Source organism: Falco cherrug, chromosome 14, assembly GCF_023634085.1.
Source record: "Falco cherrug isolate bFalChe1 chromosome 14, bFalChe1.pri, whole genome shotgun sequence".
NCBI lineage: Eukaryota > Metazoa > Chordata > Aves > Falconiformes > Falconidae > Falco > Falco cherrug.
In genome coordinates, this window is record NC_073710.1 from 14,679,388 (window position 1) to 14,704,283 (window position 24,896).

At 38.3% G+C, this 24,896-nt stretch overlaps 1 protein-coding gene across 3 annotated transcripts in view; it reads left to right on the forward strand.

Moving 5' to 3' along the window:
- CDH8 (cadherin 8) overlaps positions 1-24,896 on the forward strand; it is a 214,074-nt gene that overhangs the window by 49,456 nt on the left and 139,722 nt on the right. Inside the window, exon 1 of one of the 3 annotated variants that reach the window (XM_005432348.3) lies at positions 12,157-12,594. The exons of the other annotated variants lie outside the window; for them this stretch is intronic. The gene's annotated coding sequence lies outside the window, so the exon portion shown is untranslated. Of the gene's footprint in view, positions 1-12,156; positions 12,595-24,896 lie in introns of those variants that run through there. 3 annotated transcript variants of the gene reach the window in all.

Here is a 24,896-nt window from a genome sequence, read left to right on the forward strand (position 1 = left end):
GGCCTTTGCAGCAAGTATGCAAAAGAAAGTGCACAACAAGGATGATTCTGCTGTCCCTGCTCTTCTTTGTGTGGATTCTCATCCACTGACTCTGAGAATGAATAGCAATAAAGAATATCCAGTAGCAAAACAGGATAATATCTAATAATTTCCTGCATGGACAAAGAAAGTTTAGGGTGACTTTAAAGGGTATTACTATCTCAATTTTCATGATATGATACTTTGTATTAATTTTAAATCCTCAACTTCAAAATATTATTGTGGCCTCCAATCCCAGCCCACACAAAGCTGCTAAGACAAAGTACCTTTCTAGGTTAGAAAGAGCCATCAGTCAGCAGTGCACAATACATATCAAAGACATCACAGCTCCAAAAGTGTCATTAATACTAATACAGAATAGAGTGCACTGCAGCTTTCAATACCTTATCTGAAAGGAACCCACATGGTAAATTGTACTTTGCCTGCTTGAGGAGGACGGAGGGATGCATACACTCTAAGATTTCTCAAGGATGAGCACAATTTATATCTGTTCAGATGGTGTTACTTGAGTTTCTATTTGCTTATGGATCACTCCAGTTATTCCTTTAGGAAATAAAGCATTATACTGTCAGGCTTCAAAAATATGTATTGTTAACATTAGCTTTACTTTGCATTAAACATTTAAATTATGTATGAGACTACTCAGGATAAGGGTGTGCAATGAACTGTGGTGTGGAGACTAAAAGTCTGTGTGAAGGCACTTTAACAGAGAGCTTTGTATGAAGACCACACACCTGCCCAAACACATCTGGGCTGAACAATAAAGTAAATGATAAACACAGTCTCACTCTCAATGGCAGCAGTCACTATGTTTTTCAGAAGAGATCTTACAATGTACTGAGCATTTGAAAACCTCTATGGTATAAGTAGTCTATACAAGCACATGTGCACCTTGGCCCCAGATGTGCACGCATGTATATCAGTTATGAAGCTAGCACTTGGGAGGAAAAAGCACTCGAGGCACACTGCTGAGAATCATTCTTTCACTGAAGTGAAAAGGAAAGGAAAAATTACCACAGGAAAGTATCTTCAGCTTGGTGGTTCCAGTGTTCCTGTGTGCTGGCAGTATCTTCACATGTTCTTTGCCAACCTGACCAATGCAAAGGAAGACATGGTAGTGGACTCTTCTAGACCATACATACTACTGAAACATGCACCCAGGTGACGCAGGCACCAGTGGTGACACAGCTGATAAGCAGTTGCCAGGGAATTTCCAACATCCACTTAACATTAACATGTTTGTACATGTGTGTAGCAAGACTGTTTTACCTTGAGTTTCAGTGGTGATCCATTTGGACCAATAATATATATTTTATTCCTTATTTGTTCTGCAGATTAAGCTTTTTAGTTGTAAGCACATGTCACTTATCACTGTTCTGAACCTTGTCAGTTAGAAACAGATGTCTTATCCATGGAAACTTTAAGGCAAAGTAAAACGTAACACTAGTGGAAGCTCACATGTTATTTCTGTTGCCCCTTGAGCTTTAGTTAAATGAAGCGGTAGGACATGACACTACCGGGAAACTTGCTTTTTTTTTTTTTTTTTTTTGTAGCTATTCCAAATAATGTCATACCTTAACTTCAGGGAACTCGTTTATTAGGCAGGTACTGAAGTGAAAGCTCAATGCTTGTTTTGCTTGTTTGCTTTGTAGTATTGTTTTAGTTGTGCACTGAAAAGAATACTGTAACAATTTGACTGGCAGCTATATATAATGGAATATGTGTTTATCCCTGTTTATATTTGCAGCATCATGCGTGTTAATTAGAAGACTATATCTCCAGTGCACTCTTAGCTGCCAAATGTAAATAAATGTTACCTAGTTTTAGATGAGTTGTCCAAAGGCTAAACAAGCAAAACAGACTTGGTTCCATCTTTTTGGTAACTCTGAAGAATACTCTTTCACTAAGATTTGATTCATATGATTCTTTAATATTCTGCACAGTATTTGCACTGCATAATGGTAGTACTCCTGCCAGCAACCCTATGCATCTGTCTACCAGCAAATAACATTTCTGTAATTACAGTATGGGTGATGACAGATAGATGAGTGGGAAATGGTGAGGAATAGTGGGAAGACAATCACAGCAACAAAACACACAATATACAGAAGACAAATCAAAAGAATATTACAAAAATAAACAACAATTTGTGGGGATTAAATCCAAATAAGTATTACTGTGGCAAATGGAAAGAATGGCTTAACTTGAAAAAGCACAATAGCTAAACAGATAGGGCTTTGTATTTGTGGGCTTGTAAATGAAGAGAATTTTCACTAAAGCATCATTAAATTGTAGCCTCTGATAAATCTGAAATGCTGATGAGTTAGATTTGATTTGTTAGTGTTTGCCATTTGATTTTAATCAGTGTTTCTGCAAGTGCATGTAATGCATGGTTTTTCAGCAGAAAGCTGAGACGAGCAGGCTACCTGGGTGTGTGGCTTGTATGTACAGTCAAGGTGGAAAGAATAACTGGAGTACATTGAAGAGACATAAATGTTACTTTCAAGTGCCATAATTTTGGAGGTGTGCTGGAGAAAAAAAAATATCTTTCTAATAGAAGTATAACCTTGTGGGTTGAACTGTTGACTGGCATTTGGTTTGAATCAGAAGCTTTTTGCTGTAAGTCTTCCTTGGATTTCTCTTTGCAGAATAGTCATAAACCTTTGGAGAGAGTAAGTTGGGGTAAATTAATGTAAGGAAAAGTATTTGTGACATTGACACAGGCATGATGGGGTGTGTCTAATTCCTTGCAGAGGTTGTACCCTACAACCCTCTGTAAGCAAACTGACCCTTTCTCTTGTTTGCAAGGTGCTGAAGATTTCCTGCTAGTTTCCAACTGTTGCTTGTGCACGTGTTCTGTCAGTGATAGCAAGGGAGGGACTCATCAGTGCAGGCTAGAAGCTGATACTTGAACACACTGTCCGCTGTATCCATTTTAATAGGTGTTCAATAGGGTTAGGTGTTAGATGGAATGTTAGAAACATGGAAGGCAATAAGCTTTATTTGCGCTAGCTTAGCTTACTTCATTAGCACAGATAGAGCCAAGCCAGTCCTAGAAAAAGAAAAGAAAGAGTAATTGAACAAAAATGCTTAACAAAGATGCAGCCCCTCACCAGCCCATCCAGGCAGGGAGTTTAGGCTTGTAGAAGTACAGACTGTTCTGTCCTGAAAGGTGACCTTGAGTTGAAGAACTAACATATGGCTCCCTTCTCGCTTTTTTTTGTAATTGCATGGCTATCAAAAGAAAGAGCTCTGCTGGGTTTTTATTCGTATCTTAAAGGCATTTTACTAAAGTAATAGATAAAAAAGAAATATGTTAAATAAAAACATTTATTAGAGGACATAATTTTAAATATTTAATGATATAATTAAGTCTTATTAATGTAATGGTCTTTATTCTTCAGCTTAAAAATTCACAAGGTTAATTTCCTTTTCATCTTTATTATGCAATGTTTGCCACAATTATTTGTTATATATTCTTATAAATATTTGATGAATATTAGATACTTTAATTTAAATAAAAATATGGGTCGTCTTTTACCACATTGTTACTCCAGTGTTAAACTGGAATTACTGAAGTTAGCACAGTAGTGAATCAGGCTGTACTATTCCTGCAGTGCTGCCACAACTGGCTTATTTGACTCTAGTAATTCATGGAGAACACTGCCTTTTACTTCTGTCTCTTTACTTCAAAGGTCTTGCAAAGAAACTGAGGATCAACAAGTAACAACTATTTGCCACACAATTTTCATGTTCTTTCCCGTGGAGGATGTTATTTCTAGCATCTCAGTCTCAGACACTTATTTGTTTGATTTTACTACTGTATGGTGACAAATACTACCTTCAAAGTTTTAAAATGAATGCAGATAGATGTTTCAGAAAGTATTTAGTTGATTCACTAAAACTACCGGCATTAAAACTAGCTCTTTTCAGTAAAATTATTCTTCTTCTACGTACTCTGCTTTTTTAGCTACTCACTGAGAAAGAAAAGTACTTCAGCATTAAATTCTGGGGATTTAAATGATTTATACTCTCCTTCATTAGCAGTATTTGATACATATGCACCAGAAATATTTTTAGGGGAAATGGATTATTTTACCACAGCATTACCTTCCCCCCCCCCCTTTTTTTTTTCTTTTAAATCAGTCTGCCAAACTACGATGTCAGCAGTGACTGAAAAAATGACTTTATGGGCAATATGTTGACTTACCTTCCTAATTAAATAAACAAACCAGAAATCTCTGAAGAAAAGTACTTTGAAATAAGCATATATTCCTAATCTGTCACTGAATTCAGAATGGGAAAACAAATACAATTTGGACTGGCAGCCAAATTTCAGTTTGTGTTGTTATTAGATTTGTGTTATGGAGTATGCAAACTACCTTTCTGGGAGTTTCTTCAGGTGGTATGTGTTGAAATGTGAGGCTTGTGCTACTTTTCCTTTTGTTTCTATTAGTAACCACACCTACCTTCAGTTCTGCTTATCATTGCCACCTTCACATGGACCTAAGATATGCTATTCCTACTCTAGTTGAGGAAGGCACCTTCATGATGAGCTGGTTTAAACTTAAAAATTGACAGCATTGTTACCTTTGTTCCAAACAAGAAATCTCTAAAGTTACCCATTTTATGGCACAGAGATATCCTTGCCACTTGAAAGGCTTTTCCCTTTCCTTATGTTCTACTAGTACCTATAGCAGGTATATTTTACTAATGCTGTAGTAGCAGTTCACCCATATCACTGCACTGTTATGATGAAGGCTGAACACAGTCTGGATAAGTTTGCTCAAACCTGATGGTAATTAATATAGTTTATTTCTCTAAATCACCACCAAGCCCTGTCTAGCCCCTACTAACATGTACATTGGGTCTGTACTTGCTCTAAAGTATGAGAGGGTCTTTTCTGATGGTGTTTCTGGAATAAATCTAGTTGCACTACTGCCATCACATTGCCTGGGCATAGTGTGGCTATTGAGACAGATTTAAATAAACTGTTGAGTGTTAGAAAACTGTGTATTGGTGTACAGAGTTGTTCAGCTTTCTATTTTATTAGCTTCATATGTATGCCAAAAACTATGCTAGAAAATTGCGTTCTCTCTGGAATGGATGAGGAATAGTTAAATTGAAAAAAAAAAAAAAAAATCAAAAGAGCCAACATGCTAAGCAGGGAAGAGTCTAAGCTAAGCAAACAGGAAACAATCCTGTTGGCTTCTCTCAGCACCCCACTTGGAAACCACAACACTGCAGCCACAGCCCTAGCTCAGATACTGATGATGACTCTTTCCACTTATAGGAAGTCCAACTGATTTTGCAACTCATAAAAAATTCAATTCTCTCACCTTGTAGCATATCCCTAGTATATACAAGCATTTCATCTCTCCTGGGATCCACCCATCCCTCTTACCTCAGCTCTCAGATAGAAGTCCATTAAAAATCTGTTTTGTTTATAGTATGCTTAAGCTTTCTATTATGAAATTTTATGGTAAATCCTGCTTGAAAGTGAAGACTTGGCTCTGAAGCCAGACCACAATGAAATGAGGAATAGGAAAAAGTTTTCAGTGTTTCTCCCCCAAATATTCACTCATTTGTTCAGTGGAGAGTCAGGTGGGCAACTCAAGTCTGCTTTTTAAATTGAGGAGCACCTGAGAAATATGATTAACTACCTCTTGCAGGTACAGTTACTGATATTTTTCATTATTTGTTCTTGGAGCTGTACCTGGTAATTTTACCTCTCCTGACTATCAACTCTTAACATTCTTTCTCTTCGCATCCTCCCTTTCTTCTTTATCTGTTGTCAGACAGCCTTCTTCTGTCCTGCTGATACGGCAGTTAAACAGCTATAGCTGCTTGGCTGCGTGCGTTGCCTCCTGCAGCCAAAGAGCAACATCGTACAGAACTTCCTATCACTGACAGACATGACACAACCTGTCCAGCCAAGTAATGTCAAAATTTTGACCGAGCACATCAGCATAACGGAAGGACAGATTAATCTGCTCTTAAGGACAGAAGAAAACACACAGGACTTGTTACATGTGTACCTCTATTTTTTTTTTAATTTATATTCATGTAGAATTACTTATTTTCTAAACTGGTAACAAAAAGTCACAGACTTTCATTCTGGCCTTATTCAATCATGTGCTGATAACGAATGGTATATAGGTGTCTTATATATGAGTACTTCTATTTGTCACAAATTAGTGTATATTTTTAGGGTGTATTTGTGTTTGCCTAGAATAGCTAAAAATAACTTTGAAAGCTAGGATTATCAGTGCTGCCCAGTACTTTAAAAAAAATAATAATAATAAAAAGCCACAACCAAACAAAAAAACTGTAGAAGCATAATTAGGGGTTTTGTTGTTAAATTTTGTTCTAGGGTCATGTTTTGCTGATGAATATGTTAATTTCCTTTTTCAGATAGAGAAGACTGTTGTTTTGATTCTGATAACATTGAAAACTGTTTGTGTCTCAACAACACTTGCACAATGTCCAGAAGAAGTATTAGGCTTTATTTAACTAATACCCCTGAGAATAAAAACTTGACAGCAAAGGGGTGATTTGATTTTATATAAAGGAGCTAATTCATTTATATACACACAACTAATGCAGTGAACATGATTTTCTCTTTGAATTTCTCTTTCCTCTGAAAAGAAAAGCAGCGTTACACGTTACTTTGGGATTTAAAACTGTGGCTGTTAGGAAAAAGGAGGGAAAAAATTATTTTAACCTGCTTAATTACTGCACACTAGAGGGCACTTGAGGTAGAGCAAACAATATTTGCACAGCTACTGAAACTGATCCAGTTACCTACATTCACAAGGCATATTGAAAACTAAAAGCAAAATATTAACTTTCCAAATTGTATCAGAACATTTATGTACAAAAATAATGGTTGATTGCCTTGCTTGATATAATTTTCCTTTGTCTTTATCTTAGTGTTTGATATACAAAAGAAATATTTGTGTTTCTAATAGTCAACCTGGCAGCAGCTAATCAAAATTGCAAACAGTACCCAAGGAATAATAAAACCAGATAATGTGTTGTTATTTTTATGCATGCCATAATATCATTGGGGCATCTGGTACACAAATTAGTAGTTGGATTTTTTTATGTTTTAAAATCTCTAGAGATTTTCAAGTGGTCTTAGAACTAGTTATGTTTTATTTTACTAAATAGAGCAATTTTGGGACAGGAAAAAGATTTTTCTAAGGGCTGCTGTTGGGTTTAATCTTCCTGTTTGACAGTCCATGGGCTGGATTGGACTTTGCATGGTTATAAAGCCCAATCCAAGTGAAAATAACTTAGTCAAAATCAATGCATTTATTTTTTTTATGTATTGAGTAGCAAGGGAATGGACTTTGATTAGATACCTTTCACAGAAAGCTAGACTGGAAAGCAAGTATTTTTAGTGATTGAGAATTTTTGTCACTTATGGATGCTGTTGCTTTATGGTCTGTTCTTTCATCAGTGGGTTTTTTCAAGCTTTCTGTACCAGTACTGGATATTCAATTTTAACAGTTTTGATCTCTATAAAGAGATCTGGCATTCCATTACAAATACCTCACTTAAGTTTCTCATTTTCTCATTGTTTTTAGCTTTCCCTGTTAAAATGAAATCATTAATTTCTGTCACCACCACTCCCCCCCCCCAAAAAAAACCACACACACACAAAAAAAAACCAACCAAAAACCAATCCAACCAAAAAAACCCAAACCCCCACCAACCCCCACCCCCGAAAAAAACAACAAAACCCACCTTACCCTAACCCATAAACCTTCATCCCATGGGCCAGTTGTATGATTTCCTTTGTTTTAATCCATAATATCCGTTGTAAGCATTATATAATGGAACTTTTTCAAGTTATGGATGTCTTCAGTGACTTCCCAAACACAGGGGATCATTATTTTTCATGATAACCAACTTGTGATAACTGTATACAAGTAGGGTTTAAAGGTTACAAGACAGTGATAAGAACCTACATTTCATAGGTCATTATGTCTCTCTACTGACATAGTGAACTGATAAGAGCACTATTTTATTCAGAAATGTTCTGGACTTAAGATAAGTCTCCCTGTTTCTTCTTAGTTTATGGAATGTGAATTCTAGCCTTTCAAAGCAAATTAAATTCAGGAGTAGTCCCTCACAACTTGAGCAAAAGGTACAAGCTAGGTAGAGTGTGTGGATATTGCCTAAGAAAATAGCACTGAATTTATTTAAAGCTTACTAGAATAATTAAGGTTATACTACTGTTCTGTAAACTTGCTTTAGTAACTTTGAGATCAATTATTAATTTATATTATTAATATTACTTTGAAGTGTCACGGCAGTGGTAATCCCTGTAAGCAAAAGTAGCTTGCAGTAAAGTAATTTATCTTGATCAAGTAATTCCCACTGAACTCATTAACCTCAGGTAATTTTGGATCTGGCCCTATACAGTGTATTAAAAACTTAAATCAGCTGCTGATACATTGAGGGAAATATCTCATTACTAGGTGATCTGATGAAATAAAATCTGAATATGAGGAATTAACACTGGTTTCTTTCCCAGGCATACTTCCCTTCACTCACCTCCCCACCCCTTTCAAGTTCCTGACTTTTACGTTGCTATTTAAATAAGATGACGCTGTGTTGTAATTGAGTTGCCCCTTAAGAGCTCATTTCAGGTCAGTTCTATTGAATATTTTTAAGCAGTAAGGTCTAAATTCTCTGACTTCAAAAAAGCAGTTTATTGCACTGCTTTGCAATGCTGAGGAACAAAGAGTTGTATGATAATCAACAACTGTTTTCACAAAAATATAAAAGGGTGAAAAGATGCTTGAATTACTTTATGCCACACATTTTTTTTTTAGATGATAGACAGGTATTTCCTGTCTGTGTATGAATAAGAAGTCACATTGGGGTTTTAATCCTTCTTACTCATAAAAGCAAATATGCAAGAAAATTTCCAGGTTCTCTTCCAAGCAGAGGTTAATTTTCCCCCCTTAGGAGTCACAATCAGTCAACCCCCCCCCCCAAAAAAAAACCCCAAACACCAACACAAAAAAATCCAAACAAAAATAAAAGCCAAAACAAAAAACCCTCAACCAAACAAAACAAAAAAGTAACTAGAAAAACCCAGCAACAAACCCACAACAAAAAGACACAGAAAAAAAGGAAAAAGAAAACCTAGAAACATCCACCCCCTTCTGTATAAGTTGTTTGGTTTTTTTTTTCTGGTACAAAGATTTAATACTAAAAATTAAATTCAAGTTTGATCCAGGATGCATTGTCACACACATCTTGTAGATTTATTTTTTTTCTTTACTAGAGTTATTAAACTAAAAATCTTGATCCTATTTCAATTGCAGTCAGAGCTGCTTTTTGCTTAAAAAATGAAATGATCATTGAGGAGACAGAGGAAGGATCTTCCTTATAATATGTATTTAAGATATTTAAGAAGAAACAATTTTTAGCCAGTAGACTCAACAGTGCTATGTGATATTGTCTCTGTGTGTCACTATAACAAATATCATTAAATCATTTAGTTTGGATAGGACGCAGAAAGTTGTAAATGTTCCTTTAGTATTCCAGGATTATTTTTTAAATTAAATATTAATCTGTACACTTCTTCCTGTCAAGATTTACTCAATCCAAAAGGTTTTGCAACAGGGGACTCCACGGATGACTCAATCCATTTTAACAAGACACTTACCACCCTCTCCTACAACTTGAGGATGAAAGAGCATAGCATTTGCCCCAGTAATTTCCAACTGCAAGAAAGGTCACATAGAACAAATGGCAAAAGTCAAAGGTTGAAATCAAAACAAAACCTAAACTTTTAAGCTGTACTTAGAGGTACAACCTCTACCATTAGCTTTCTTCCCACACATAACTGTACTGCCAGTTTAAAGCAGACGCAAGGGATCTAACCCAATCTTATTAGCGAGAATTTTTATTCTTGGTTGCTTCCATCAGGTATTTTTAGTAGAAATGAAAACAAGGTGTGCAACTACTCTTACTGAAACTTTAAAAAAAAAAGTTTGAAAACTGTCATTAATTGCCAGGAGTAAACATAGGCTAAATATCCTCATGTTTCCTTGTGACAGCACCTATATTCTCACTGTGGTGTTCAGTTGGTGGAAAGACGGGGGAGAAAAATACCCTTTGCCTCAGCAGGACCTCAGGTAAAGGAAGCCAGATTTCTGATGTTATCTCTTGCACTGCAAAGTGTTTTGTATTTCCCTCAAGGCTTTCTGCCTGCTTCAAGTAAGTATTGTGTATTTTATATCCATCCTTCTCCAAGGAATCATCCCAGGCTCACAGCTTGGAAAGTAAATGTTTGGGCTTAGGGAAGCAAAGAAATAGTTAGATGTTTCCTCATTGCCCTTGAAAAATGTAAAATTTTGGTACATTTTGCTACCTTCTGATGAATTTGAGGCTTCTCAGAATGAATACTTGTGCAAGAAATGCACGTTATCTGCAGTAACTTGTGTTTAGTTCAAATGAAGCACATAAAAGCTCCAAATGCAGGTCTTATTCACTATACATGTGAGCACACATAATATCAGCATAAAAATAAGGTTAACAATCATTAAACTACATTATATGGTATTCTTACAATATAGAGGAATGTTAAGGTCCAATTTCTGCAATCCTAGAGATCTTCAACAATGCAGTCATTTTTTTGTGCTTAAGGTTAAAAGGTTTTCCAATTATATGGGTGGGTTTAAGATGACTAGCCATTTAAAAACAAAGCTGAGCAATGGACCAGCTTTAATAATACAGAACTGCACCGAACACTCATCTTAAACACAACTTAATACTGGTGATGAGAAATTGGAGAATGAGGATGGAGCTGAGTGCACTTAACTAGTACTGTTGTGGAAGCTTAAGTGTTGACTCATTCCTCCATCTTAAGAGTCCTTGTCTGTACCTGACCCTGTCTCTGCGTTGTGTTCCTAGCACAATGCTGACCCCTTCTCTTTTGGTAAAGGTTAAACTTGGGGGAAAAAAAGGGATATAGGCAGTGGTAACGTTAGAGCTATGTTGTATGTAATTATCAAGTATAATACCTTTAGTCTGCCAGTAGATAATACATGCAGCATAAAAAGGAAGAGACTCATGAATCCAATTGATAAAGAAGATGGGCAAAGGAGTCGCGTGGGCCTGTCATGGCATGGGCTGTGGCATTCCTCAGCCCTCTGCTGTCAGCCCTGCTGGAGCTGTGCTGAGCCCCCCGCAGGGATGAGCACCCTCCAGCTCTTTAAAGTCCAAGACAGTTGAGGATCCTCAATGCTGAGGGTCCCTCAGCCTCTTCCTGGCATTTCACCAGCCCGGTTCTGCAGGATAACAGCACTGTCAGTCACAAGGAGGAACGGGAAACTGGGCGATGGTCAAAACTTACTGTACTGAGGGTGCCCTTCAGCATCTCTTGCTGTGTGGAGGTCTTGGCTCTGCTCTGCGTTTAGGCTGGTTCAGGCTCCTGCTTATAATTTGATTGCCACCCTTGGCTTTAAAACAGCACGAGAGAAAAATTAAATGCTTGCAGTTCTTCGGGGTTTGTTTGGAAAAGGGTTTTTGAAGGATGCCCTCCCCGTCCCCGGGGCGTCCGACTGCCTCTCCCGCCGCGCCTGTCAGGGATGAGCTGCTCCCGCCCCTCCTGGCCCCTCCGCAGCCCCCCGGGCTCCTGCCTCCGCCCGACCGGCGGTGCCCGCAGCCCGGCCGCTACCCGCTGCCCAGTGTCCGCCCCCCCCCGCGGCGGGCACGGCCTCGGGGGACCGGGGCTCCCTCCCGCCCGCCGCCTGCGCGCCCCCCGCGGCGCGTTACCGCCGCTCGCCCGCCCGCCCTCCCCCACCCGCCTCCCGGCGCCCCGGGCACGTCCCAGCCCCGCCGAGCTGCCCCGGCGGGCGCCCCCCCGCTGGCCCCGCGCCTCAGCGCCCGGCCTCCCGCGGCCCCCGCCGGCTGCCGCCCGTGCGCCCGCCCCCGCGGCCTCGGGCCGGCCGCAGGGACATGCCCCGGCGGGGAGCTGGCGGTGCGGGCGCCCGCCGCGGAGCGAGCGGCGCCGCCGTTTGTTGGAAAGTTGTGTGCTTACCGGGTTAAAGGCGGGGTAGGGGGGTGCGGAGGAGAGGGAGGGAGGCAAACCACCACCCAAAACTGCTTACATGAATTTCCAAGCGCTAGACCTGCCTCCGAGATCAGCCCAATAAGAGCTGTCAGGGGAGGCTCCCGGCTCACTTTTCCACATCACTTCACAGTTACATTTGGCAGGCAGGCACGTTGGAGCGCTCAGACCCGGAATTAGTGGATTTATTTGGAATATCCCTGCTTTCCTGGAGACGTGCTGCTGCCGCTGGCTTGTGCGAAGGGAGAAATTAATAACCGCACTTTAGCATGCAGGCACAGAAACCCGAGAAGCTAAAAACCCAGCATCTCCTCCAGCATCAGCAGCCTCCAAAAGCATGAAAAGAAAATCTGGAGAATCCTGCCTGTTCACAGGGACTGGCTAATGTTTTTTACCTCACCCTGTAAATCTGCGCGTGAAGTGGCTGTTGGCGACCGGTTTCCTTGGTCCTTGGAAGAGTGAGTATTTTATTAATATTATTTACGTCTCGCTGGCAGAGGGCTGTCTCTCTGTAGATTTCTTTTTGACTTAAGTGTCTGTGTTTTTGGAAGGTGCGCTGTGCCGGTGCCTTTCTCGTTAATAGGTACAGTGTTAGGCTGACTGTAGTGGCTCATTAAGTCGAATGTTTTGAAATTCCTGATAATGAAAATGTCATGGGGTGCTAGTTAGGATTTTTTTTTTTTTTTATTCCCTTGGGAGGAGGAGTGGTGGTGGTGGTGTGGCTATTTTTCATGTTTGTTTCTTGGGGTGTGTTGCTTTGCCCCCCTCTTCCCTTCTTCCTCCTCTCTAAAGGATCAGGAGGACTTTGGATCACAGAGGGTTGTTTCCAAGGCTGGAGAATGCGTTTCTTCTCCTTGTTTTCTTATTTAGTACAATAAGTCTCTGGGCTATTTCAGTGGGTTGAATAGATGCAGGGCTGCATTCATGCATTGAAATAGATTGCAGTTTTCGTGCTGAGAATAAAAATCACCCACCAGCCAGATATGTAAATGAGGGAGGAGGAGGCTGCAAGAACCATGAGGGGGGGAAATCCCTCTGATTTATCACCACCTTTCCTCCCCCTAAAGCTTTGCACCCCCTAGGTAAATAAATAAATAGCAGTGGTGTGATAGCTTCCTTTCTTACTTTCAGAGAGGAAAGCATCCCAGAAATACCGCTCTTCCTCTTAAAAGGAGAGATGGGAATGAATCTTTACCCTTAACTAGCCAGGAGTCATCCCTGTCCCACAAGTTGTTTTCCTTCCGTTCCTTTGCTTGGCTAAACAGATAACGCACCCAGCTGAAACTTCAGAAAGGGAGAAAGCCCCTTAGCTCCAGTTGCTCATTAGTTGCATCACTGCCAGGGCTCCCAGAGAAGAAATGCAGGAGTCTGTCGACCCCTGAAGCTGGCTGTTCTATTAAACGCTTCATCTTCTCTTTGAGGAAGGCAGAGGAGTAACACATACTTGCATTCTGCTTGGCTACAATATCTGCTGGGTAGCAGCATCTCAATTGGGAGCCCCGAGCTGTCAGACAGCATCCCTGCTAGACAGTATCAGACCTGTATACGGTGCTTGGCTGGGGAGCCCAGGAGGCACTGCAAAGCTTCAGCACAGAAAGCCTATGGCAGTTCCTACGTGGATATTATAGAAAGGATTAATTCAAATCCTTATTTAGATGCTGCCTACCGCCATGAAGGTGACACCACTTAACATAGGCAGGAATTCCTTTGTGGTTCATTGCTGTTCAGTCGTGTCTTGAATCTGTCTCAATTCAAACAGTTTGCATTTAGTACCAGATTAAATAGAGTGGAATCAGTCCAACCTGGCACATAACAGAGTTACACAAACCTGCTGGTGTTGCCAACAGGTATCAAACTCTATACCCTCACTTCTCCCTCCCTCTTCCTGTCTTTTAGACAGTCACAAACACACATACTCTCTTTCATGCAAACGAGTTTGTCTTTCTTTACTGTGTAAGTAGGAATAAATATTCATACAACTTTCATAAAGGCTGACACTTCTAAACAGCCAACTTGATCATATAAATGGCTTGCCTTTTGAGTCTCTGGGTATCACAACCAGATTTTTTTTTGGGGGGGTGTTGATTGTAAGAAATCAAATAACATTGTTTATTGTTTCAAATCTACCATGTTAGTGCTTAATAGAGGGGAAGCTAACAGCTGCTCACTTCAGTTTCAATTAAAGAACAGAGCTCATAACCACAAAAGCTACAGCTGAAGAATTCTCTTAACTTCATTCATCCTCTCTTGGATATTTTTTAAGAGTTTCTCTGCAATCAGGGTAAAGAGAAATATACAGTACTTTTATATGAATGATGTTCCTCCTCTGTGTTCAACACCAGACTGTTACGAAGAAGAGACTTTACAATAGGCTTCCTGGTAAATATAAGTAAATAATAAATACATTCAGAAGACTGAAAAGATTACCTTAGCGTACCTGTCTTAAAGAAAATGATAAAGAAGCTAGAAGAACTTAGTATTTTGCATACCTGTGAAATTATCAAATTTCACAGCTATAAAATGTGATAACATCAAAACCCAAAAGCTTTTTGCAGTGTCACCTCCCAACCGAATTGTATGAATGTTTGCGACAGAAAAACCCTAGGAAAGGAAGCGATTATTATGTGATATTCTAGGCTAAGGTTTTAATCTATTCAGCCTTATTGTTTTACCTTACTGCATACAGAATGAGCACAGCTTTCTGCTACCTTCCTCCTAGGCTTGCTATTTATTAACTCTCCTTTCTTGTTTTAAAACTTGCGTCCTGGCTTTGATTTCTGTGCCTAGTTATAAGCAGAGGGTCTTCAGTGTCCTCAGAGATTGAAGTACTTTATGTACGTTGGTCCTTAAGTTATACAGGTGAGCAATCTGTTAACTGAGCAGGCTGCTGACCAAGATACTAACTTTGGATATCTTATTAAATATGAAAAAAATAATAAGTAGTATGTGTGCCTGCTTAACACATGCAACTGGTTTAAAAAAAAAAAAATTCCCTGTATAGAACATCTACTCCTTTTATACTTTTCATTTAAGGGGAGGAAAAAAAAAAGTTTTTATCTCATGGGATAAGGTAGAATCTTCCCTTGAGGAAGTCGCTCAGTGCTTTCCCAATATACTTTAGTTGTTCCCACCAGCTCCTGCTACTGAGGTCCCAAACAAAATCGTAAAGAAGTAGTCCCCCAATCAGATTTAAATTTACTTTCTTTGTTATTTGTAATCTTCACAATTTTTCCAATAATATTGCACCTTTATGAAAGAAATTAATTGATCGCTGGACACTTTATTTATGTCACTGTTAACATATGCTACATAGTGTTCTCTAGGAAAAAATATATGTGTACACTTTTCTTCAGGATAAAGAACTGGTACACAAGTAAGAACATACAATCAGTTGTGGATATAGATTGAAGTCTATCACCCCTTGAAGTACTTCCTGAATTTTCTTTATTTCTTCTGGAACAGTTGCAGATTTTATCTTTTAAGACCTAAATGCCCTACAGAGTTTAGCTGGGACTTTCAGCCACTTATTGAAGTCAGGGGCCTGGAATCCCACCCACTTGGCCCTTGACAAACACACATAATTTCATTTCCAACACTTGAGAGACTTTCATGGGGAAAAAATAGTGACCTTTAAGTTTATGAACAGGAATGAAATGTGAATGCATACTTTAAGTTCTTGGTGCTGTGTATCTCTTGAGTGATGAATATGCATACTTTGTAACGGAAAACAACTGCTCATGCTACATAGTATAAACAGGTATTTTTATAGAGTATCTGATAACCATAAGAGGTGATATCTTAGCAGTATTTCTTTTCTATTTTTTTTCCATTTTGATATTATTACAGCCTGACCTTTTAGATATACTCTTAATACTGACAATTGTGTGCTACGTTACAGTTGTATCATAAGGTATTTTCAACTATGAGTTTAAAATAATACAAACTAAATTCTTTCAGTGGGAGGGAAATGCTAAGGCATTTTGAGTTTGGAACGTTTTAAGCATCATCGCTATCATAAGATCCCATCAATAGAATTAAATTAGATGATGGAAATTCAACATTTTTCTTAGTGTTGTTGCCATAGAAAAGGTGGCTCACTTCATAGCTTTCTGAAAGTATTTGAGCATAAGATAGACACAGAACAATATAAAGTCTATTTTGAAGGTTTCAAGTGTGTGTGTGTATTTTTCCTCCCAACCCCTCAGACTCCTTCATTCTGGAATCTGTTCAGCATGTTTCTCATTTTGTCAGCCAAATAAATAACATCAACACAGTGACATTTCAACTATATTAGTAAAATTTTGTTCCAAAGAAACACTGGGTACTGATGGTATCTGAAGTGGTAGGTGCAAGGTGAAAAGGAAAGATGATTTCTGAAGCAGTTCAGTTACCAACAGATAGTTTACAGCATCTGACTCCAGGCAAGAGGCTGATTTCTACCTGCCTTATTTGTGAGAGTAACCTTTATTTATGAGCTGCAATGATAATACTCATAGAATTGATTTTCCAAGGTGTTCAGCATGATGTGTCTTGTGAAAATTATTTGAAATTGAGAATGATCAGCACCTTGGCTTGGATTTTAAATTAGTGATGTCAACACTACTAGATCAGAATAAGTGAAACCTTCCATAAGAACTGTCTACTGTACCCTGCGGTGCCAAAGTCATAGACAAGCTCATAAAGGTGTTTCTCTGTATGTCTTGCTCAGGTCTTTGCAATTGGATGGGGGAGTTCAAACCATTATGCATTCAGTCAGTCTTGGCAGTCATCAGCTCACAGTTTCAACTTTCTACTTTGGTGTACATTCTATTGAAGTAGCTTGCTCCTGGGAAGCAACGCTCAGCCTAATTTGCGGAACTCAGACAACCATTTAAACCTATTTCCTTTGCGCTCACTGACTACCTTAATCATATACCTGTGTATATTTTGTATTTTTATTGGGGTTTAATACCAAAGCCCTTAAATACTAATACAAATGGACCATATGCGTTCAGAGGTAGTGCAATACATTTGCTGAGGTTTGCAATGGAGCAACAGTTTCGATGTGAACCTGTCTTATGGATTAAATGTAACCGGTATGATCACCTTTTAAGTAATATGTCATCAGAACTTAACTCTTCATGTCGCAGACGTTTAGATTGAGCACTGTGTTCTAGTCTGTGGACTTTATTTTTTGTGCATTTCTAAAAGTTAGATTAAAACAAATGAAGAAACCCCCACCAAAATAACCTTACCTGCCAACTGCAGAAGAAATAGTTTTTATGTTGGAGGACATCAGTTCTTTCCAAACAACTCCTTTAAGTTCATGATAAAACTGCCATCAAATTCAGCCAGCAAAATTAAAGATCCTCACTTTTAATTTAATGAGTTTCAGCCAAAAAGATTTGAGTAGGTTTACCGCAGCAGTACCATATGTAGTTAGAAAAGTCCAGTTATGTTCAAATTTTTCCTTTATAAAGATTTTTTTTTTAAAATGTACATTTACATTTATGCATATGGCTGGAATGTTTATATAGTTTTCATTAAATCATCATGACCAGTGATGATTTTATATTCTTACTTTAATCAGAATACGTGTCAAACACTCGTGAGTTTATCCTTAATTATTTTGGTTTTTTTTTAAATTATGTAGAGAATACCTAATATCCTTTAAAGGAAACCAATGAAAATGAAAGCTCTGTTGTATATTAAAAAAAAAAAAAAAAAAACTGACAAAGAAGCCAGAAAGCAAGGTATTTATGTCCTCCATTAATATTTAAACATTTTTCAGCAAGTACAGGATAAGCACATCCCAGCTGCTGAAACTGTCATGATAAACGATGCCCTAGGCAGAGCACGGTTAACACCTAATTCTCAGTCGCAGGCCAATCTGTTTGCCTTTTTATGAGCTCTCTTCATGTTGTGCACAACTTGCCTTTTTTCCCCTCTCTCCTTTAAAAGTGATATAGGTCTTCAAATTATGTAATACACCCTCATAAAAATGAGCATCGGTTTGAGAGATGAGGTTGGCATGAGCTGAAGCTATTAAATCTATATGTAATGCAGTTCTATTTTAGTCAAAGGAAAATTGCTTTAATCAGTGGACTGTAGAGAATAAAAATGACTTCAGTTCATTTCTTCCTCTTACTATAGAATGAAAACAATGCAGATACAACTATTTTTTTTCATGTTTAAGTTTCTAGTCCACCTTGGTTGTTCAAACAGATTTTTACTTTCTTCCCTCTCTGTTTTGAGCCTGCATCGTGAGCGTCTCAACACAATGCCATGAGGTGAAGTGATGTTTTTGACACACATCTGGGGAGTATCTGGCTCCTGCAAACCCCAAACCAACCCTTTTTCCTTTTCTAAGTACAAGAGGTTGAAAGGGAAGTTTGCAAATGCCTGTGGTAGGTCTAAAATAGCTATATTGTCATTTCAATGCCTACTCTTTTGGTATCAGCTGTCATGAAAAAGAAAAAAAAAAAAGACACACCAAGAAAATCCACAAGAAAAAAACTCTCCAACCCTAAAATGTTGTAGATACTCATTTCATTGGAGAGGAAATGAAATCAAAAAAGTCATGGTACTTCAATTGCAAACTGTGGAGCACATATTGCCTCTTTGTCTTGTATCAGTATATGTGTAGCTCCGTTGGATTCATGACTAGAATTCCTGAGCACTACACAATGCAAGAAATAATAAAGGAGAAAAAATAGTTTGGAAGTGCTAGCAGTGGGGTTTTTTTTAAATGTGTTCTGGTTCTGTAAAGTAGTGAACAGTTCTGGAAAGACTGACAACTTTATATACAAGTATCAGAGCGTTTGGCAGCTTTAAAGTTGACTCATGTTGATTTTACTGAGTAACAAAAGTATCCCCAATAAGAAATACAAGTTAAGCAATAAGCATGACATCATAGGGCCAGGATATTCTTTTGTTGGTTTGTTCTGTTTTGTTTGCTTGCTTTAAGAAAAAGGATTTCCTGAAAGTTACTATTTTCTAAAAAGTATAAAAAATATTTAGGTAGTCACTAACACAAAATAGACTTTGTAGATATGATGAAGTACTATGTTAAGCAATCAGACTAACAGGCAATTTGTTACATTATATTACTTTGATTAAAGAAGGTATATTTCAATATGATGTACTTGTCATTTTCTCTTTATCCCAAAGCATTAGTCAAGTTGTTTAATGACCTATATCCTATAGCAGCTTCTTCTCTACTTCAGAATACCCGTCATGGGGTTTCCTAGTTAAAGCAAGAAGAGTAAGGAAACTAAAGGAAGAGGATTTTTTCTTAGAAAAGCTTTTCTAACCCTGCCTTCCCTCTGTCCCTGAAACAGACCCCTAAAACTGAATAACCTGCTTCTGCTAATAATAAGTGTATAGATTAGTTATCCAAGAAATACAAAAGGTCCAAATACTGAATTAACTGCTACCTTTTTGTATACTTGTGTGTGTATATCTGCATGTCTGTATATCCTCAGTGAAGTGTATGGATTCCATCAGCTAAATGTCCAATGCAAAGGCTGATGAACATTGTGCTTATAACAGTCCCTTAGCATTTGACACGAGCTTAAGAAGTCACTTACCTGAAGAACTTTCAGATGTCTGTAACTATAAAGAGTAGCAATGCATGACTAAGCTTACAAAATAAAGTGGCATATCTTTGCACACTGAATTACCCTGTGTTCGCGCATGTAGGACAGAATATCTAAGACCAAAAGGAAGAGGTAGTGTCTGTTACCATTTTTGCTGAAACAAGTAATTCTTTAGATAACTGCCTTTTGATTCTGCAAGCAGCCATAAGCAAATTGCCACACAGAATATATAAAAATAAACTTGGACAATTGATATGCACTTGTATTGGCAGGATCCTCTCCTGCACATCTCTGGCAGCACAAAGTATACTTCAAGTCTATGTCACCCTGCTGCTATAGCAGAGTTAGTGTAACATTTCCCATCTCGTTTTCCCTCCTTTGAAGGTGCTTGGCCGAAGGAAAGGATGTGTGGATAATGCATTTCTATGTTACAGTTAACTCCAGGTGACATAAAATTCAGGTCCCTTAAAATCACTGTTACTCACTGAAATTTAGAGCAGCTACAAATGATAATTATGATTTGGGGCAATGCCTAGAACACGCAAGGCCCAGAATCTGCTTGCTGGCTCACTGCCATTTCCAGTCCCTCTCCACTGCGTGGTCGTGTGTGCTGCTCAGGGTCAGGATAGCTGGGAGTTCCCCTCCTGACAGACACTCTTCTCAGAACAGCACATCTGCCTGCTGCCTGGCTGCAGTGCAGAGGTTTCCATCCCTAAAATCTGCCAGTATCAATGGACAGAGCTGCATCAGATTGCCATGGTTATATACTAGGAGTCCATCAGAGTTTTATTTAAGTAGTTTTGCTGCCCCTAATTCCCTGTTCTTTACTCTTTTCCAGAAGTTATCCTCCACTCAGTTTTGTGGATTCAACTATTTGTCCAACTGTTCTCTAAAGCATATAGTTAAACCTCATATGCTCTTTGGCAGCACAGCTGTTTTCAGAACTGTCTGTTGTTGTCCTGTAGTTTATGGGCTCTTAGCTGTGCAATGATCTGGGTTATAAACTTGAAGGAAGAGACTTCTTGAAACAGGGTTTTGTTGCAATTATTTCTTAACCCACATATCACTGTTCTGCCTCACAGTGTTGCCTTGCACAACTGCAGGGATAGTGAGCTGCAGCGGAGAAAGCAATGGGGATGGAGAAGTATTATTGGAAACGTGCAGCTGGCGTGTTGCAGGGATGGGGACGGGGGCAAGAACCTCTTAAATTAAAATTGCTCTTGGTGGCAGAATAGCATGAGCAATGGCCTAACCCAACTCTGTCAAAATGATTTGGTTTAAAAAACACCTTACTATTAAAAGCGTTTAAGTTAACAAGATCATTTTGACAGAACTGGGTTAGGGAGTGACTAACATACAATTATGATGGCAGATAAGAGAGGCAGTGAAGTCTAGACAGGGCATGCAAGTGGCACTGAGCAGTGGGCACTCCAAGCATGATCTTAGCTACTGCCATAGCAGCATGTCTGATTACAGCCTCAGTCCCTCTTCATCTCGCAGTAAGGTGGAGAACTGCTTTATAATTTTAACTTTTGGGGGATATGTGAGCAATCTTTACCCAAGTGAGTAATTCACTAAAGAACAGTAGTTATTACTTATGGCAAGAAGTACTCATTCGTTTGCAACAGAAACAAGAGAATCCTGCCTTATCCAAGGTAATTTAAATTCAAGTTCAAGTACAATATAAAGGATACGTACTGGAAACAGGATAAGTATATAGCAAAGTTATGCAGGCAGGGGTGACGTGATTATTTGTTGGTTTTGATGTCTTGATAATTCTATTCTGATGGACTTCGGTTTTGTTCTGCTTTAATGACAAATTAAAATCCTTACTACAGTTGTCTTATAAGTAAGAATTGTTCCTGCAAGTGAGACTGGAGCGCTAGGGAGTGTTAAGGCCTTACATTTTTACTACTAAAAACTTAAGGCTGTATATGGCTCTATTGTGTTGCTAAAAGAGGATCAGTGAAGAAAAAATAATTGTACTTCCCATGGTGGGAAAGCTTTGCACCATGTTGTTACTGTTGATGGAAAAGGACTCTCTGAATCCTTGAGAAACGGGACTAGGAATCATAAGTGGTAGTGTAGCTAATACCTGCAGTAGTAAAAGTAAACCTAAAGAACTTAAGGGACAGGAAGAACAGTGTGAAGACAAACCAAAAACCAACCAAACAAAAAACAAAAACCCACAAACACTTCAGTTACTGTGGAGACAAAAACACTAGGAAAGAAAAAAAATGGCCAGAGGTAAAACAAAAATAGTAATTTGAACAATAACAGGGAATTTACTTGGATGTTTACAAAGGAAACAAAAAAAGGTACAAAATACCTGTACGTGTGTACAGGCTGTCAAAATGGATCCCAATTTTGCAGACCTATTGACAGGAGAAATATAATACCTGATCATGAGCTGTGGGAAACCTGTGACAATGTAAAGAGAAATTCATTGCTGCTTAATGAATTTCAGGTAAAGGAAGTCACAAGATGTAAGTTTTTGTGATGGACACCTGCTTAGCCTTCCTATTTCATTCTCATAACCTATATTAAAACTATTACCCTCAGCTCTGTTTTGCAGATGTAAGGATCCTTATTTCTGACAGAAATTAAATTAAATTCATTCTTCTGGTCCTGAAAGCCCACGTGGGTCAGGGGGCATTTTGAGGCTCCGAAGGAAGCATGGGAAGTACACAAGCTATCTGCTTGCTGTCGCACAGCAATAGTTGGAACTCTCTAGGTGATCAGTAAATCAACGCCTCTCATCAATTATTCGAGGCTGTTTGTACTGTAATGTAGATTTGCTTATATTGAAGTAGTGGCAAAGGTAGAAAGTATGTATAAAGACATCTAAAACATTTTTCTAGAACTCCATTGCCTTTATGTACTGTCTATCTCCTCATGTTGTGGCAGTTCAATAGCAGTCTTCTGGATGCATGCTGAAGAGGTCATTTAATGTACAAAAGATTCTTGAAAATTCTACCGAAAACACTGCTTTAGGCAAAGATCACCAACTTTTTTCTGGCATCTCTTGTCTAACTTATTTAAATAAACCAGTACTTTTGGTTGGTTGGTTTGGTTCTTAACAGTTTAGGAATTGATAAAATCCACCCTAATGAAACACTGAGGTTAAAGGGCTTAGCTGTTATATGTCATCACTACGAATGGTAAGGTAAATGCAGAATTAAAGAAAAAAAAATTGCTGCGATTTTAAGACAACCCTATGTGTTTTTTATGTGAAGAAAAACTAGACCAGTTCTAAAATCTTTTGAACTGAGATTATGGTGTAAATCAATGCACTGGCGTTGCAATAAAGTGGTTTACTTGACCAGATGTATTCTGTGGCTTGAAATCTAAAGATAAATCGATTTTTTTTAAAGCTTGTTATGATCTTTCTTTCCTTCTTTTTCAAGAATAAGTTTATATATCTTAAACTTCTTTTATTAACTTTATTAATCTTTTTTTAACAAGTCTACTGCATTCTAGTGTTCACCTTTTAAAGCTACAAGATGATTCTAAAATAACTAGCAAAATTAGTTATATCAGAGATGTTAGGTGTCATAAAGCGTTCCGCCACTCATATATAAAATGAGAACTGTCATCAGTTAGTATATCTACTATAACTACCTACTGCCATACCTTGCTCTAACTTTATGCGGGCAATTAACTCATACAGGTAACCTACATAGATTTTAGTTCCAAAAAGCATTGCAATGTATATTACATAAATTTCTAAAGTTGATATGCTAGTTATGTTCTAGTGTTAGGTTATAAAATTCTACTTCATTGTAATCACTTGGTGTTGTATAAAACTCATGCACTCTGTGGCCTTGTACAAGTAGTGCTCCAAAATGCATGTTCCTGTTAATAGAACAATATTTTTCTAAACTATATCAGCACATACAGTAAGTAGAAAAAAAACCCACTCAGCTTTATCTGTATTTCTCTATAGGCTGTGCATGGACAACCAAATTTATGAATACAGTCTTATGTTTTTAAAACATAAGACAGCTATCTGAATATCTGCTACCTGACATAATGTCACTTTTTTTTTCCCTCTTTGCTACATTAAATAAATTATTTCTATTTCAAATATCACTTTCCTCGCTGAGGGATGAATGAAGAACTAAAGCTGTTTTGTCAACAGCTTTTCTGGATTAGAGTTGTACCTATAGCTGTATAAAACATATGCTATACAGGGAAACCTCTTAGAACAGTGAAGTTTTGTTAAAGAAAACAGCCCAGGGCCATTTGAATATGTGGACTTTCAAACCAAAAATTATGCTTTAATCAACACCAACAAAATCTTTATAAGGGTGGGAATACACTCTTTAAGGGCCATGTGCTTGTCCTCTTCTGGTTGCTTAGCAAAAGCTAGTTCTGGTTTAGCTGGAATCATTCTGCTGTCATTGCATACTTGCCACTTCTTTAGACCCTGGCATAATATAAGAAGGAAAAATGCTACTGTGCCTCACCTGGTAGTCTTCCCTGATTGCCAGATCTCCCTTTACATATGGCTTTTTAATATCATTATAGTAGCCTGGTTCAGTAGCCCTGTTGGTTTCTCCTACACATCTAATCCAGAGGATTATTATCTAGCTACAAGACATTTCTTGATTTTTGTATTGGCCAATGTGAAAATTGCAGGTCCAAATATTTAATAATGCCTTCTATCAGCTCCCGCCCACATACATGGTGTTCTGGCCCCAGAAATGAAGAAAATTAATTTCCAAATTTGGTAAAGAAATTTGGGGGCGGTACAGTCTCCATGCATTGCACAAAGTAAATGTCACAATTTACTGATAGAGCAGTGAATCCCAAATGAAAGTCTGTTCCTCCAATAAATCTCAAAAGGCTCCAGCAGTCTAGGTTGAACTGTAGAGAAATTTATCGAGTTCTGCTGTTACAGTCTGGTCGTATTCCCCTGCAATACATGCCAAAGTCTTGTCAGATCTTTTTCTTTTCCCTGCACTGCACAATACGTGCCTTACTTTTCTGTCAGTACTTGAGAGTCTCACAGTTTTGCATTCACTGAGCTTGTATAACTGTACTCTTCACTTTTTTTTTTTTTCATGGAGTTAGATTTAATTACATGGTATGTACATTACTAATATTTTTGGTGTGCTTTTGATTTGTTTGCCTTAAAGTATTGCTGAATAGGGAGCTACTGTGAGGATGGTCCAGTCATA